Here is a 16,259-nt window from a genome sequence, read left to right on the forward strand (position 1 = left end):
AAGACACCAAAGGCACAGATCAGCATTACAGACTTCTGCAAACAGACTTGTGTTTAGTTTTTCCTGTTGACAGCATCTGGACTTTCAGCAACTTATCGACTTCATGGAGAACTCATATGCCTAATTACTGGGAATCACAACATACCAGATGTGTTGCTGCACTACATCTTGGGGGCCTGTGCCATGTCTTTAAGTGTCTAAATGTCTCTCGACACAGGGCCCTCTGCTCCAATTATTTCTGCTAGTCTCAAAATTATTACAATGATATTTACAGAAAAAGAGATCAATACAGGTCCTGCAGCCCAAACACCTTATAAGATATCTAGTTAGTTTACCAAAAGAAAGCAAACAAAGCTTTTAGACAAAGTCTATGTCACTATTTTGTACACTTAATTTACTCAAATCTAAAACCCAGTATGCTTTAGATCACCAGGCTCCTAGAACTTACATGAGAATATTATCACATACATTACAGAAAGGTTGTTCTCATTCATATAATTGTGCCTTTTTGGTGAACATGTTACCATATTATAGTAGTGATGAGATGTGGAAAGTGTAAATGGATTTTGCAAATAATAACAGCAGAGGTTACTAAATTAAGATAAATACAAACTTTGAGATAAACTTCATAAGTACTAGCAACATACAATATAAACAAGACGTCTTGTGGTAGGGTATAATGATCACATTATTCTAATCAGCATAGTCTTATTCATCATTAAATTTTAATTAAGTTTTTCCCTTTGCTTTGTGTAATTATTAGAGGACCTTCCTGTGAAATCTATTTGTCTTATCATAAATGAAGAGAAAAGAGAATGCTCCTTTGTCCAACAAACAAGTTTTCCCTTTAAAGCAAAAATATTACATAATAATGAATTTTCATTAAAAAATCAGTCTCTGAAATGTATAATTAAGGTGCTGGAAGGAGAGGAACAGCTACTGTAGGCTTAAGAGATTCTGTGCAACTTCTACATTATTAGAAAGCACAAACAGAAGAATATGACTATCATAAACAAGAGGCACCCTAACTTCCATGACTATCAGAGAAAAAATACATTGCCCTAGGACATAGCAACTCTGCCCTTCCCCCCACTCCCAGCCCTCTGAGTAGATAGCAAAGTGGAATGTCTTTTGTGTTCTTCATTGCCAGCTATGCATCAGGGTGTGGATGCACCTCCCTTACAACCCATCAAATAGTGCACAACTCCTGCTTTAGATAAAGAAAAGCACAACTGGGAAGAGTTTACCACAGTTGAGTTTATCATTGTTTTATTAACAGTAAAACAACAGTTAACTGAGGATATTTTTTCTTCTTTTTTTTTCCTCGTCAAATGTTATAGTGGAATAAATCTAATGCACAATGGTTTGCTTTCTCTAAGAACTTAAGTGGAGAAACATATTTTTAGTCTACAGTCATTATATTGATAGTTTTGATGCTTTTCCACACTACATTTTTACAATAAAGCATTTTTGTCTTACAGTGGCAAACAATACATATTTGCTTTGTGAAGAAATATCTTAAGAAATGATGTTGATGTCTTGTTGTTATTCTATTGTTGAAGAATTATGCACTTGCCTATATTCATACTCTTGCAGAATACATGGTGTAGGATAAGGATTTTTTTGTGTGCAAGAAGTGTAGAGGAGAAGTCCACTAATATCTGGGATTTTACATGTTCCATTATGATTTCTGGTTTTCTTTTTTCCCACAACGATCTAATCCCATAAGTGTTGTCCACTTTAGGGGATGCATTAAATCATACAATTTGTATAATTCATGTAATTTAATTCTGTTTATTGTTGAAAGTGATAGATAGAACCAAAATAACCTCTCTGGATATGGCGTTGGAGACTCTAAAAAGAAGGAAATTTGTACTCTTTGTGAAATCATTAGAAATTCACACAGTTCCTTTTTATTAATAATCAATAAAATTCAATCCTTACAAATCATATTTGCATAAAATCCTTAGATATCTCTCCTTGCTTCAAAATCTGCTTAGGATTGAACCTGTGTGTCATGATTTAACTCCAGACAGCAGCCAAGCCCCATGCAGCTGCTCACTCACTCCCCCACCAGTGGAATCAGGGAGAGATTCAGAAGGGTGAAAGTGAGAAAACCCATGAGTTGAGACAAATACAGTTTAATAAGGAAAGCAAAAGCTATACACACAAGCAAAGCAAAACAAAAAATCAGTTCACTGCTTCCCATGGGCAGTCAGTTGTTCAGCCATCTTCAGGAGAGCAGGGCCCCATCACGTGTAATGGCTACTTGGATAGACAAGCCCGCCACTCTCCCAAAAAACATTTAAGTTGTATATTGGTCCCACTGATTCCAAATACATACAAGTAGACATGCAGTTCACCTTAAATTGCCTGCCGAAATCCCATTAAGTCAGTGACAAATAAGCAGTACTTACAGTTGACCTCAGTCATGTTTTTTCTTGTCTTTGGCTATACTCAAGCACATGTTTAAATCTTTGATGGATCTTTGTTTCCCTTGACAGGCAAAGCTTCTCCCCCACCCCTCTGCATCTGGCTATCTGATGCACAATGCAGCAAGGACAAGCAAGGCTCCTCCAAAGATAGTCTCAAGCTTAAATTCTGCAGAAGCAGGGCAGCTGGACTTGGAAAATCTGCAAATAAGTTGAAGAATGAAGTTTTTCAAGAAAGGGTTCAAAACACAGGACATATTTTGTCTCAAGTAGAAGACAGTGTCCAGAAAGGAACAAGACACATGTGTCTTCATCAGCATGGTAAACTCTGGTGGTTGCTTTTCTACTCATAGCTTGATCCTGGGAAATCACTTAGCCTGAACCCACTGATGATCTTAACTTTAGCATATTATGTGACATACTTAATGGCTTAAGAGATGCAATAATTAGATGCCTAAGGATTTTTGTTTACAATTGAAATGGAAAATGGTGATTTTAAATGCCAGAGGCATAGTGAGGACATCTATGTTAATGTTCATGAGGAGATAATGAGAGCACCAGGTGCTATATAGGTGGCAACCATATGATTAGAGAGGGAAATTAAGCTTTCTAAATGAACATTTTGAAGCACACTTTTGTAATTTGAGAAATACAAATTGTATGCAATAACATCATTACAAGTCATCCATTTTCTTCCAAATCAATTTAGGCTAAGTTTCATAATTATAGATAAAAAGATTTAAAATTAGATTTTTTTCAGCTATAAAAATATTAGTTGGTCTGTTTAATAAAAAAAAATTATGCTCATGCAGTCTCTCTTAATGTCAAACACATACATTGCTGTTTTACACACAGTGTTATCAGCTACACACAGATATACAGCCACAAGCGTATCAGCTGTATATCTCTGTTGGTGAGCAAACTGGAGATACTGAGATCAATTTGGCACAGTATAGAGTTGCAATGGATGTATTTGAACATCTAATGGTTCCAGTCTGACTAGCCTTTCCCTACTTTTTGGAAGCCTCTTGATTAAATACTTTGTTTTTAAAAAAATTATAACTTTTAGTTTTTATAGACATTAAATGGGGTAAAACTATTTGAAATAATAAACCACTGTTAGTTTCCAAGACACCTTCCCAAGATAAACTCACTATATTATTTTTTCTCCAACTGTTATACGGTTCTCCAACATTTTTCACACCATTCCAGAATAATCTGTTTTTTAGGTAAGATAAATATAAGAAATTACTTAAGTTTGTAGGGCTGTAAAGATAAGCACTTCAAGCTGTCTGAAATGTGAAAATATTGTGCTACATGACTGGATACTATAAAAAGTATAAAGGAGACAGATAATCAGAGAGGAGAACAACTTCTGTATGCCACAAAAGGGTAATACAAAATATGACAGAAGCCTCTGAAATGCTGAGTGACACAGAGACTGCGGGTATGAAGAAATGATTCACATTCAATGCACCATGAGAACTAACTACCACACAAACAAAAGTATCATGCAGAAGGCTTAAAGTAGAAAAAAGATGTGAAGAACAGTGAAACTTACCAGTGCTACTTATTTTAAATGACAAAAATATTAATGTATGTCATATGAAGGAAACAACTAGATACATTCCTGAAAGAGGGATTCACCAGGATACACAGGCATAATTGATGTTATGTACAGTGGTCCATGTCCATGGATCACCAAGCTGACAAAAAATACAAGGAGGAAGAACTATGGTAGCTTTGTTTCTCATGCTTCTCCCCATAACAGATGTAACAGGCCATTGTTGCAAAGCAGTTTAAATTTAGTAGTAGAATGGCTAAGGCTTAAGTAAAAGGGTAAGGCCTAGAAAGCAACACATTACAGTAGTGAGTTAAGCAGCAGCCTTGTTCGTGGGAATAGAATGTACTGAAGAAGTAGAAACAATAATCAAAAGATTTAGTCAAGCATGTACGTAACGATTTGTACCTTAGATGTGGTAAGGGTCTGTTAAACAGTTTCTAGGGGGGTAGGACAACTTAAGCAGATTTATGATTAGAGTAGATGATTGTTAATTGTTATAAACTACTGCACCTGGGTTGCTATAGAAACTGTAATTGTTTTAGCCGTGAGAATACATGTGAACTTGTTTGTGTATAAAAGCTGAACTGAGAACGAGGGTCGTCGGAATCCTGACTTGGGGCGTTAGCCCGCAGGTTCCCGGGGCCCCGAATAAAGCACCCATAAACCGGCACTCTGTTGGTTTGTGTCTCTGTTTACGGGCAACAGTTTTGGCGACCCAGATGGGACTCCGGGGGTAGCTGGGCGGCTCACGAGCTGATCTACTCCATGCCGGCAACCAGGTGATTTCTGGGGAGACATCGACCCGTGCCCGACCCGCGCCCGCCGGACAACCCTCTAGGTAAGCCCGAAGGTGCTTTATTCTTTTAGGTTTGTTGGTTGGGAGCCTGCCTATAAGACGGGATAGTGAGTGTCCCGCTGGGTTGGGCTAAAGGTACCTTGGTTGGGAAGCCTAGGCGCTGGTCGTAAGACGCGGCGAAAGCTGCGCAGTACCAGCACTCGCCTCTCAGAGGGAGAATCGGCGAGTTGGTTTTGGTTTTGGTTTTGTTCTGGTTTATATTGTTGTGTTATCGTGCTGGTCGTTAAAAGTATTGTTTTGTGTTGTTGTGTTATTGTGAATTTGATGAATTTAGATTGTGGTGTGTGTGTGAGCCAGTAGCAAGCATGATGTCATTTAAAACCTTTAGAGCACTATCCTGCACAGAAAAAGATATCCCTAGCGATTCTCCGCTTGGTTGCTTGTTAAAACATTGGAAGGAAGGAAATTTTGGACAAGAGTTAAGCAAGAAACAGTTGATTGATTATTGTAATAATGTATGGCCTCAATATGAAACAGAAGGAATGCAGTGGCCCAGAAATGGATCACTGACTTTGGAAATTATAACCCCTTTGATGCGATATTTACGAGAGAATGAGAAGTGGGATGAAATACCGTATCTGGATTTGTTTTATTATTTAGAACAAAACACTGAATGGCAAAAGGAATGTGGTATCTTAGTGTTGAAAGAACTGGAACTGGAGGATGATAAATGTAAGAAATGTCAAGAACGGAGTATAAAGATATTGAAAGGATTGGATGATAAACATGAGCAGAAAATACGGTTTTCAGAACCAGAGGAGGATGTGTCTTTGTTAGTCTCCCCCGGAGTAACTCCAAGTGCGCCCCCGAGAAATAGTCTCCCTTCACGTGCAAGGGCACAATCACACACCATGCCCCCGTTAGAATCATCCTCGGATGAGGAAGAAAAAGGGGGGTGGGAATGTGACAGAACTCCTCTAGCAGAACGGACTCGGAGAGGGCGAAGGGAGAGGGAAAGAAGACGGGGAGGGGGGAGGGAGACAGACGTTTCGCTCTCACCCCCTAGATTGATGGCTCCCTTGCGAGAAGCGGTTGGAGCAGGCAGGGGAAAAATCATGATAAAAGTTCCTTTTTCGCCTAATGATTTACTAATTTGGAAACAGTCAGCTGGGACATATAGAGAAAATCCTGAGCGGGTGGCTCGTGTTATAAAAATGGTTATAAAAACACAAGACCCGGACTGGAATGATTTACAGGTATTAATAGATACAATTTTAGATTCAACAGAAAAAGAAATGGTATTAAAGGTGATGGTGGAGAGAGCAAAGGAAAGGATTCGTACCCTGCCTCGGGCAGCGCGGGGGACGGTAAATGATTTTGTACCGCGGGAGGATCCCGATTGGGACGCTAATAACCCCGCAGATTATAAAAAGTTAAAAATTTACCAGGAATTATTGGTAGAGGGAATACGATGTGGCATTCCAAAAACGTTGAATTGGTCTAAGTTATATTCAGTAATGCAAGATAAGACTGAGTCCCCTTCTGCCTTTTTAGAAAGGCTAAAGGAAACAGCTAGGAGGTATACAGATTTAGACGTGGAAGACGAGTCTGGAAAATTACAATTAGCATTGATCTTTATGGGACAATCACAAGAATATATTAGAAAGAAATTTCAAAAACTGGAAGGGAGAGAAACAAGAGATTTAGAGAAATTGTTAGAAGTGGCTTGGAAAGCATACAACAATCGGGAAAAGGAAAGTACTAAGAAACAACAAGCGAGCTTGTTGGCGCTTTTACAAGCTTCAGGAGAGAACAATGGGGCCGGTGGCCATAGAGGAAGAAGTCGTGGTAATAGGGGAAGGGGAGGAATGGGTAGAGGATTTAACAATCAGTCGGGATTTGGAAATCAATACGGGGGAGGACGTGGTAGAATAGGACCAAATCAGTGTGCTCTTTGTAAAGGACAAGGACATTGGAAAAACGAATGCCCATTAAATGCTGGAAATGGAATGAATCCTTGGAATCCTCAAAGCTTTGTGAATCCACAAAACCCTGTTGGTATGGGCACGCCACAGGGTGTCGCCCAAGCATTTATGTTAGGGAGTTGTGGAAGACAGAGTCGGCTAGATTCAGACTTAAAGGTTGTTTTGGAAGTAGAGGGGGAGCCGACGGAATTTAGAATAGATACTGGAGCTAGTTTTTCGGCAATGAATAAATTGATGGGGCCATTAAGTGATTCAACCGTACAAGTAGTGGGAGTTTCAGGACAGATAGAGGAAAGAACATTTCTGCGACCTCTAGATATCAAATTTAAGGGAAGAGAATTAGATCATCAATTTCTGTACATGCCTAACAGTCCTGAATGTTTATTAGGAAGGGATTTACTTTCAGCCTTGCAAGCTAAAATTATATTTGAAAAAGGGAGAGTCAAGATAGAAATTCCAGAAGAAAATTTAGCAAAAATTTTTGTTGTGAAAGAAGTGGAAAAGGAAGAAATACCCCAAGAGATTGAACAGGCTGTTGTACCCTGGGTGTGGGAGACCGGGGTTCCTGGGAAATCTAAAGCAGCCACCCCAGTTAGAATAGAATTAAAAGAAGGAGCACAACCTGTCAGAGTTAGGCAATACCCAATTAGTTTAGAAGCAAGAAAGGGAATAGCCCCTATGATTTCACAGTTCCTAACTCTAGGAATATTACAAGAATGTGAATCAGAATTTAACACCCCCATATTTCCGATAAAAAAACCAAATGGAAAATATAGATTAGTACAAGATTTGAGAGCAGTAAATCTTATTACAAAAGATATTCACCCGGTTGTAGCAAATCCTTATACCTTGCTAACATCTGTGTCTGAGAAGTTTCAGTGGTTTACTGTGGTTGATTTGAAAGATGCTTTCTTCTGCATACCACTGGCACGAGAAAGTTGGAAAATCTTTGCCTTTGAATGGGAAAGTCCGGAGACAGGACGAAAGAGACAGCTCGCTTGGACTCGATTACCACAAGGATTCAAATGCTCACCCACGATATTTGGTAATCAGTTAGCAAAGGAACTAGAGGAATGGAAGACTACTCAGGTAAAAGAATCTCCTTTTTCATATATAATACTGCAATATGTAGATGACATTTTCTTAGGAGCTACAGAACAGGGACTTTGTCGTCAGTTAACTATTGAACTGTTAAACATGCTGGGCCAAGCAGGCTACCGAGTCTCAAAAGAAAAAGCACAACTAGTAAAACGGAAAGTTATCTATCTGGGATGTGAAATTTCCCAAGGAGTCCGGCGCCTGGGAACAAATAGAATCCAAGCAATATGTGCTATACCTGTGCCTAGAAATAATCAAGAACTGAGATCTTTTCTAGGAATGGTCGGATGGTGCAGGCTGTGGATTCCTAACTTCGGACTGACTGCTCGACCACTGTATGAAGCAGCAAAGGAGTCCAAGCTAACCTGGGGGACAGAGCAAGAAAAAGCATTCCAGGAACTGAAGAAAGCCCTCCAGGAAGCACCTGCCCTGGGACTACCGGACCCAACCAAGGAATTTCAGCTCTATGTTTGTGAGAGACAGCGAATGGCCTTAGGAGTCCTCACTCAGCGTCTAGGATCCTGGAAGAGACCGGTTGGGTACTTCTCCAAACGGCTAGACGCAGTAAGTGGGGGATGGCCGGGGTGTCTCAGAGCTGTGGCAGCGACGGTCATTTTAATACAGGAAGCACGCAAATTGACTCTGGGAAAACACATGATAGTGTACGTGCCCCACATGGTCATAGCAGTTCTAGAGCAAAAAGGGGGGCATTGGCTCTCCTCCAGCCGCATGTTGCAATACCAGGCTTTGTTGAGAGAACAAGATGATGTTGAACTGAAAATTACTAACCATCTCAACCCAGCAGAATTCCTTAGGTCCACACAGGAAGAAGGCACCCTGGAGCATGACTGTGTAGAGACCATTGAACAAGTCTACGCGAGCAGAAGAGACTTGAAGGACGAACCACTGACAGATCCTGACTGGGAGTTGTTCACCGACGGATCTAGCTTTGTGGAAAATGGCACCAGGTATGCTGGGTATGCAGTGGTCACTTTACAACAAGTGATAGAAGCGACTGCACTACCCCAAGGTACGTCTGCACAAAAGGCCGAGATATGGGCATTGGTGAGAGCTTTAATATTAAGCCAAGGACGGAGAGTTAACATATGGACTGACTCCAAATATGCTTTTGGGGTAGTTCATGTTCACGGAGCACTCTGGAAGGAGAGAGGACTTCTTACTTCTCAGGGGACAACGATTAAACATCGGGAAGAAATTTTACAATTGCTAGAGGCAATACATAAGCCCTCAGCAGTGGCAATAATGCATGTCAGAGGACACCAGGCTGATCCAGGACGAGAGTTTCAGGGAAATCGATACGCTGACCAAGCAGCCAGGAGGGCTGCGAAAGAGGTATGGACTCAAATGGTTCTTTTACCAACCCGGAATAATCCAGCAATAGCATTCATGGAAGAGAAACCGCATTATTCACCTGAAGATGAGAAATTAGCTGTGATGATGGAAGCAAAGAAAAATATCAGGGGGTGGTATATCACTCCTACGAGACAGGTAATTTTACCAGTCAGAATAATGAAAGCAGTGCTTGAGATGGAACACAACAAGTGCCACTGGGGTGCAGAAGCATTAGTGAAATTCTTGAAAAACGAAATTTTCTCAAACCAGATGTTAACACTAGCTAAAAGGGTGAATGCAATGTGTCCTATGTGTATAAAGAATAATCCAGTAGTCAGGAAGCAAGTACAAATGGGAAAACTACAAGTAGGACAGTTACCAGGAGACTATTGGCAAGTAGATTTTTCTGAGTTGCCTAAGGCCCAAACTTTTAAATATCTGCTAGTGTATGTTTGTACCTTCTCAGGGTGGCCAGAAGCTTTTCCATGTAGGACCAATCAGGCAAAAGAAGTAGTGAAAACCCTTCTGAAGGAAATCATCCCAAGATTTGGAGTTCCCCTAGGGTTGTCCTCTGATCGAGGACCGCACTTTACAGCAGGGATAGTCCAAGATGTGTCAGCTGTATTAGGGATAACATGGAATCTCCATACACCATGGAGACCGCAGTCTAGTGGACAAGTAGAAAGAATGAATCAGACATTAAAAGGTCAATTGAAGAAGATCTGTCAGGAAGCCAAAATCCAGTGGCCCCAAGCAGTACCCCTCGCTCTGCTGAGAGTTAGGATTAAACCAAGGGAAAGAATAGGAGTAAGTCCATACGAAATATTGTATGGCAAGCCCTATCATGCGGCTACTTACCAAGGGGATCCTCATGTAGTGGGTGATCAGGCAGTATTTAACTATGTGTTATCTTTGAATAAGACCCTCACAGCCCTCAGAGGAGCGCTGCAGTGGAATCGGCCTCTGCCCCTGGAGAATCCGGTTCATGACATTTCTCCAGGAGACCAAGTCTATGTGAAGAACTGGTCAGTGGAACCATTAAAGGGAACATGGGACGGTCCTCGCCAGGTGATAATGACCACTTATACGGCGGTGAAAGTCGAGGGAATCGACAATTGGATCCATTACACCCGAGTCAAGAAGGTTCCAGTCTCATGGTCGGTAGAACCTCACTCACCTACAAAGATGGTATTTCGAGCCAACAATTGAAGATTGTGGTATTCCTGGGGTTGATAAGTTTAGCAGAGACCACCGTGAGAATTGAAACCCCAGATCCTTATTTGTTTGTACCAGAACACACTGATGTAAACTTAACTTGTCTGTTTTCAGATGACCAGGGAGCTGAATTAAGAGATGTCCACGTCAAGTGGAGACGGAGAGATCAAGATCGAATCATAACAGAAGGAGTGACAACAGTTTGGGATGCGACACAACAAAAGGGTTATACCGTCCTGCAGGTACCTGAGGTGTCTAAAACCGTAGAAGGGACATACATGTGTGTAGTTTGGATTCAAAGGAGTTTTGATTATGGGTATGTAGAAATACACATGATAAACACAACTCGGGAAATAATGACTAAGGTACAAGTTATACCCCCTAGGAAAACTCGACATGTGAGAGATCTGCAGATTCCGAATAGAGAAATAGAACAGGAAAATTTAATTGTGGGCCTAATTCGAGATTTTGGGAAAGTACAAAACGTTACTAAAATTACTGCATGTCTCCCTATGCCTCATGCAGCAGGAGACCCAATTCCATGGGGAATAATTCCAGTGCCAGAAATACCCAAAATGTTTAAGAATATTACAAGGAATTGCAAATTTGTAACCATCACATGGAGCGAAACGGTAGATGTATGTTTATTAAGTGACAAAATGATGAAGAAGCAATGTGAACAGATGCCGGGATATTTCCGATGGGTAGTAATTGGGACATGGGTAACAAGTGAAACAATTAATGAATTAAAAGGATACTGTTTAGTTACAAATTCAACACACCCATGCTCTAAAGTTCCGGCTTCAGTAAAACGAGAAAAACAAGAAGAGGTCTGTCAAAATATTACCAGTTCTACAACCATGGAAGAATGGCAAACAATTTGGGGACCCAGCCTGCTAGAGACATATAGTTATATTGGAAAGGTACAGTGGTGCATTCACTGGAAGGGGAAAAAGAATCAAACTTATTCTACAGGAAATAGAGGGAATCATAATTGGAGGACAGAAACACATACAAAAGAGGATTGGAATTGTACCCGAATATATACATGTGATACCCCAGACGATGAAATAGGCTTAATGCCAGTCAAAGCCCTCCTGCAGTTAGGATGTGAGTGTCGAGGATATAACCATACTATTAAAGGACATGTGAAAAACATTGATTGTCACACTACTACAGTTAGAAGTCCCGGAAACCTAGTATGGGTCATGGGACATGGTCAATGGACCACCCACATGCCACTAGACGGTCCGGTTGTACCTGTCACACTAGGGATACCTACTCTTTGTCCACTCTGGAGAAAAGAGAAGTTAACACCAGCAGAGATGCGACCACGGGAGAAAAGAGAAGTTAGTAATGACATTAATGACCTGGAACTAACAGATTGGCATGAGCCATCAGCAGGAGTTAAATTCGGATGGGCACTAGAATCTTTGTTTGCCCCAATTTCAACATATCGAAATAGAGAAATATTGTTCAAACTGATGAGCCAGACCGAAAGGTTAGCAGCAGTCACTAAGAAAGGATTTAAAGATCTAAATTTACAATTACAAGCCACCTCTAGAATGACCATACAAAACCGCATGGCATTAGACCTGATATTACTCAAAGAACATGGAGTTTGCGGTTACCTGCATGCAAAGGATGAGCATTGTTGTGTACACATCCCAAATGTCACTCAAGAAGTAGAGAAAGATATTAATCAATTAGAACAAATTGACGAGAATGTTCATAAACTGCAGAAAGAAGCGGAACACAATTGGATAGGACAATTATTCAGCTCCCTAGGTCTCCATGTGTCAGGATGGATATCTTCTGTTATCCAGTACGGAATATTGATTGTAATAATTGTTGTCATAGCCATAACTGTTTACAAGTGTCTTTTAGGAATGATTGTAAAAGAAGGTCAACATACGAGACGAATCATGAAAGCTATAACAAGAAAAGAAGTAATCTCACCGCAAAATGGATCACCTCCCATCCATCAAGAAACTGCAACCTGAAGATTGCTGTATTTGAGCATCCTTGCAAGCAAAGCCTGAAGAATGCTCAAAAGGGGGGACTGTTGCAAAGCAGTTTAAATTTAGTAGTAGAATGGCTAAGGCTTAAGTAAAAGGGTAAGGCCTAGAAAGCAACACATTACAGTAGTGAGTTAAGCAGCAGCCTTGTTCGTGGGAATAGAATGTACTGAAGAAGTAGAAACAATAATCAAAAGATTTAGTCAAGCATGTACGTAACGATTTGTACCTTAGATGTGGTAAGGGTCTGTTAAACAGTTTCTAGGGGGGTAGGACAACTTAAGCAGATTTATGATTAGAGTAGATGATTGTTAATTGTTATAAACTACTGCACCTGGGTTGCTATAGAAACTGTAATTGTTTTAGCCGTGAGAATACATGTGAACTTGTTTGTGTATAAAAGCTGAACTGAGAACGAGGGTCGTCGGAATCCTGACTTGGGGCGTTAGCCCGCAGGTTCCCGGGGCCCCGAATAAAGCACCCATAAACCGGCACTCTGTTGGTTTGTGTCTCTGTTTACGGGCAACACCATGATCAGTAACAGAAAACAGAGCTAAAAAGAGCCTGAAGGCACTATTGTATTCTCATAACTGAAGAACTCTGATACATTGATTTCTCGGACAAGGTATGAAAAGAGTTTTGACAACGAAGCTAGGAATTCCAGTTGTGCAAACAGGTTAAGGTCTGTCAACATCTACAAATATGAATGTTTTAATAAAATCAGAAAGTGTTGTACATTTCTGATTAAATATACAAGTAACAGAGGGATTGAATATATATGATTTTCAGTGTAGTTCATTTTTGCATCTCATTCTGGACACTGGACATTCTTCTGAGATATTTTCAGTTCTTATATATGAGTATTTTGTTCCACAACAGCTACGTTTGCATCTCTCTTTGCTACAGAATGTTTCTGTATTAGCTGTGCAAACATGAAAGTTCAAAAGAACAGTAAGCTGAAAACGAGTGATCCCCAGTTCATCTGAAATGAAAATACAAAGAAATCTTACCACTAAATTTGGGGAAGATACATCTTTGACCCTGAATGCTCTTTTACAAAGTAATTCGTAGGGCATGATGTGACTTACCTTTTGTTATGTTTGCACAGTTTCTCACAGAATGGCACCCCAACTATTTTGAAGTCTGTAAAAAAAATGTTCAAACACAGTACAGTATTGGTCATTAATTGTAAGTGCCATAAAACACATTATATCTTCAAAAAAGATAGACGTCAATCCTTACAAGCATGAGCTAAATATACAGCTTGTTACAAAGCAAGGATATCAGTATCTAGCATTTAAAATTGCATTTTCTAATCCCATCTACACCTGCAAGAGAAATTTTACTTTTCTGAATACAAACACACATTTAAGTTTGTATATGAAGTCATATTACATCCTAATTGAATGTGCTATAAATTTCACAGCCCTTCATTTAAAAAAAATTCTATTGTCTTTGAAATGGCTGTGGATCTACCTTGTAGGCAGATTGTACAGACCATTTGAGAGTGACATGAGAATGTAATGAAATCTAAAACAAATCAACCAGCCACAACAACAACAAAAGGAGGAAAATAAACTAAAGTGTCCCTTTGAGGTCCCTGCTTATGTAGGTTGCTCTGTGGAAAAATAAAATGACTATGTTGGAATAGAAGTTAGAAATCAAGAGTGGTTTGCTACCATATGTTACATTTGAAGTCTTATATGCATATATCAAGAACATCTGAAAACAAATGGTTTAGAAAATATAATCTATTCAACTGAAAGGATAGATGACAAGTGTGAAAATTTGTCAGAAATTACTAACTCTTCTCTCTAGGGTCATCAAAGAGAGAAGAGGAAAATATTTCAGGCACAAATAAGAATGAATCCACAAGGTCTGTCAGTCACCCCCCTTGGCAGCCGAAAGAACCTGCAATAAGTGATTAAACTAGTTTCTCACTTATTAAGCAGTTTGCAGAAAGGCTGAATTTAAGAAACATTACATCAATAGGGACATGTAAGGACTGGTACCATACTGACAAGAGAGGTAGATCATCCTGCGAAGGATTCATCTTTGGATATTTTGTTTACCTTGAAATATAAACTGCTGTGTGATAGCATCCACACAGTTAATTAAGGTGCTATGAATTGTAGCACAACATTACACAACTGCACAAGAGAAAGATTTTTGCTTTTGTCTCTAGTACATAGTGTGTACACAGTAGGTATGGCGTGCAAGTTGGAACAAATTCTAGCTAAAAGAGTCTGAACCAAGTGATTTTGTATAATGATATGATTGTGCATTTGGATTAAAAACAATTTCATACAGAAGACGATGCCAAAAAAGCTAATACATGAACACAGACATGTTGCAGATGTGCCATTACAGCCTTTGAATGTTCCAACATAACATTAACCCTGCCTAAAAGGATCCACACTCGTGTAAAGTCTGACTGCTCTGGCTGAACAGTATGCCAGAAAGCAAAGTTTTTACTGTTGCTATTCTGATTTTTAATTTATAGTTTGCAAGAATTTAGTATGCTTGTACTGGTTTCCTGACCATGCCAGGTATTAGTAGGAAGATAGTTAATGGAAATGAAATAAAAATGAGAAGGACTTGGAGGAGTTTGTCAATAAGAAGTTCAACAATGTCTTGACAATACGCACTTTCAGCCCAGAAAGACTATCCTGGGCTGTATCAAAAGCAGAGTGGTCAGCAGGTCAAGGGAGGTGATTCTCTCCCTTTATTCCACTCTCATGAGACCCCACCTGGAGTACTGCATCCAACTCTGGGGTCCTCAACATAGGAAAGATGACCTGCTGAAATGAGTCCAGAGGAGAGTCACGAGGATCATAAGGGAGCTAGAGCACCTCTCCTATAAAGACAGACTGAGAGTTGAGGTAGTTCAGCCTGGAGAAGAGACCAGAAGGTTCTGGAGAGACCTAATAGAACCTTCCAGTACCTAAAGAGGCCTACAAGAGAGCTGGAGAGGGATACAGGGTCATGTAGTGATAAGACAGTGGGAATGGCCTTAAGGTGAAGAAGGGTAGATTTAGATTAGATATTAGGAAGAAATTCTTTACTGTGAGGGTGGGGATGTGTGGAACAGGTTGCCCAGAGATGTATGTCCCAGCCATGCAAGAGTTTAAGGCCAGACTGGATGGGGTCTTGAGCAATCTGATCTAGTAAAAGATGTTCGTGCCCCTAGCATGAACTACCAATGGTCCCTTCCAACCCAAACCATTCTATGATTCTATGACCATGAAATTCTATTTGCACCAGCAGAACAAAAAAGTAATCTCTCCATTACAGCTCGAAGTTTGTTCAGGCTCACACTTTTATGAAGTTTCCTGAAGTAAATAACAGAATAAAATGGTGCCATGAGCTAATGTAAAATAATGCATGGCAATTACATGACAATGCATGCCTAATGTATAATTACCTGATAACTAAACCATTAACTTATCATATCCCTGCAGACAATGGACATGTTTTAATAAATTTTCAATCTTCATTAATTGTATCACAATTGAACCTTTTTGAAGAGGATTGATTTAAATTGGATGATTTCTATAGTCTGTAAGCCCTTTTTAAAGTTCTGATCACAAATTCATATTGTAAATCATCTAATATAGGCCTGTCTAACATAGTTGTGTGCTTCTCTGTCCTTTTTGCCTGTCAGGTATTGATGTTTTTGTGCGTTGATATGTAAAGGTGTTTATAGCACTTTGAAGCAGCTGTAGAAATACTGTAGTATAAGGGAGAGCATCTGAAGTCTGATACAATTCTGGTTTACCTAGTTCTCTCCTTAGTAGA

Source organism: Manacus candei, unplaced genomic scaffold (assembly GCF_025592945.1).
Source record: "Manacus candei isolate 608988 ecotype Guabito, Panama unplaced genomic scaffold, ASM2559294v1 h1tg000027l, whole genome shotgun sequence".
In the NCBI taxonomy this organism is placed as follows: Eukaryota; Metazoa; Chordata; class Aves; order Passeriformes; family Pipridae; genus Manacus; species Manacus candei.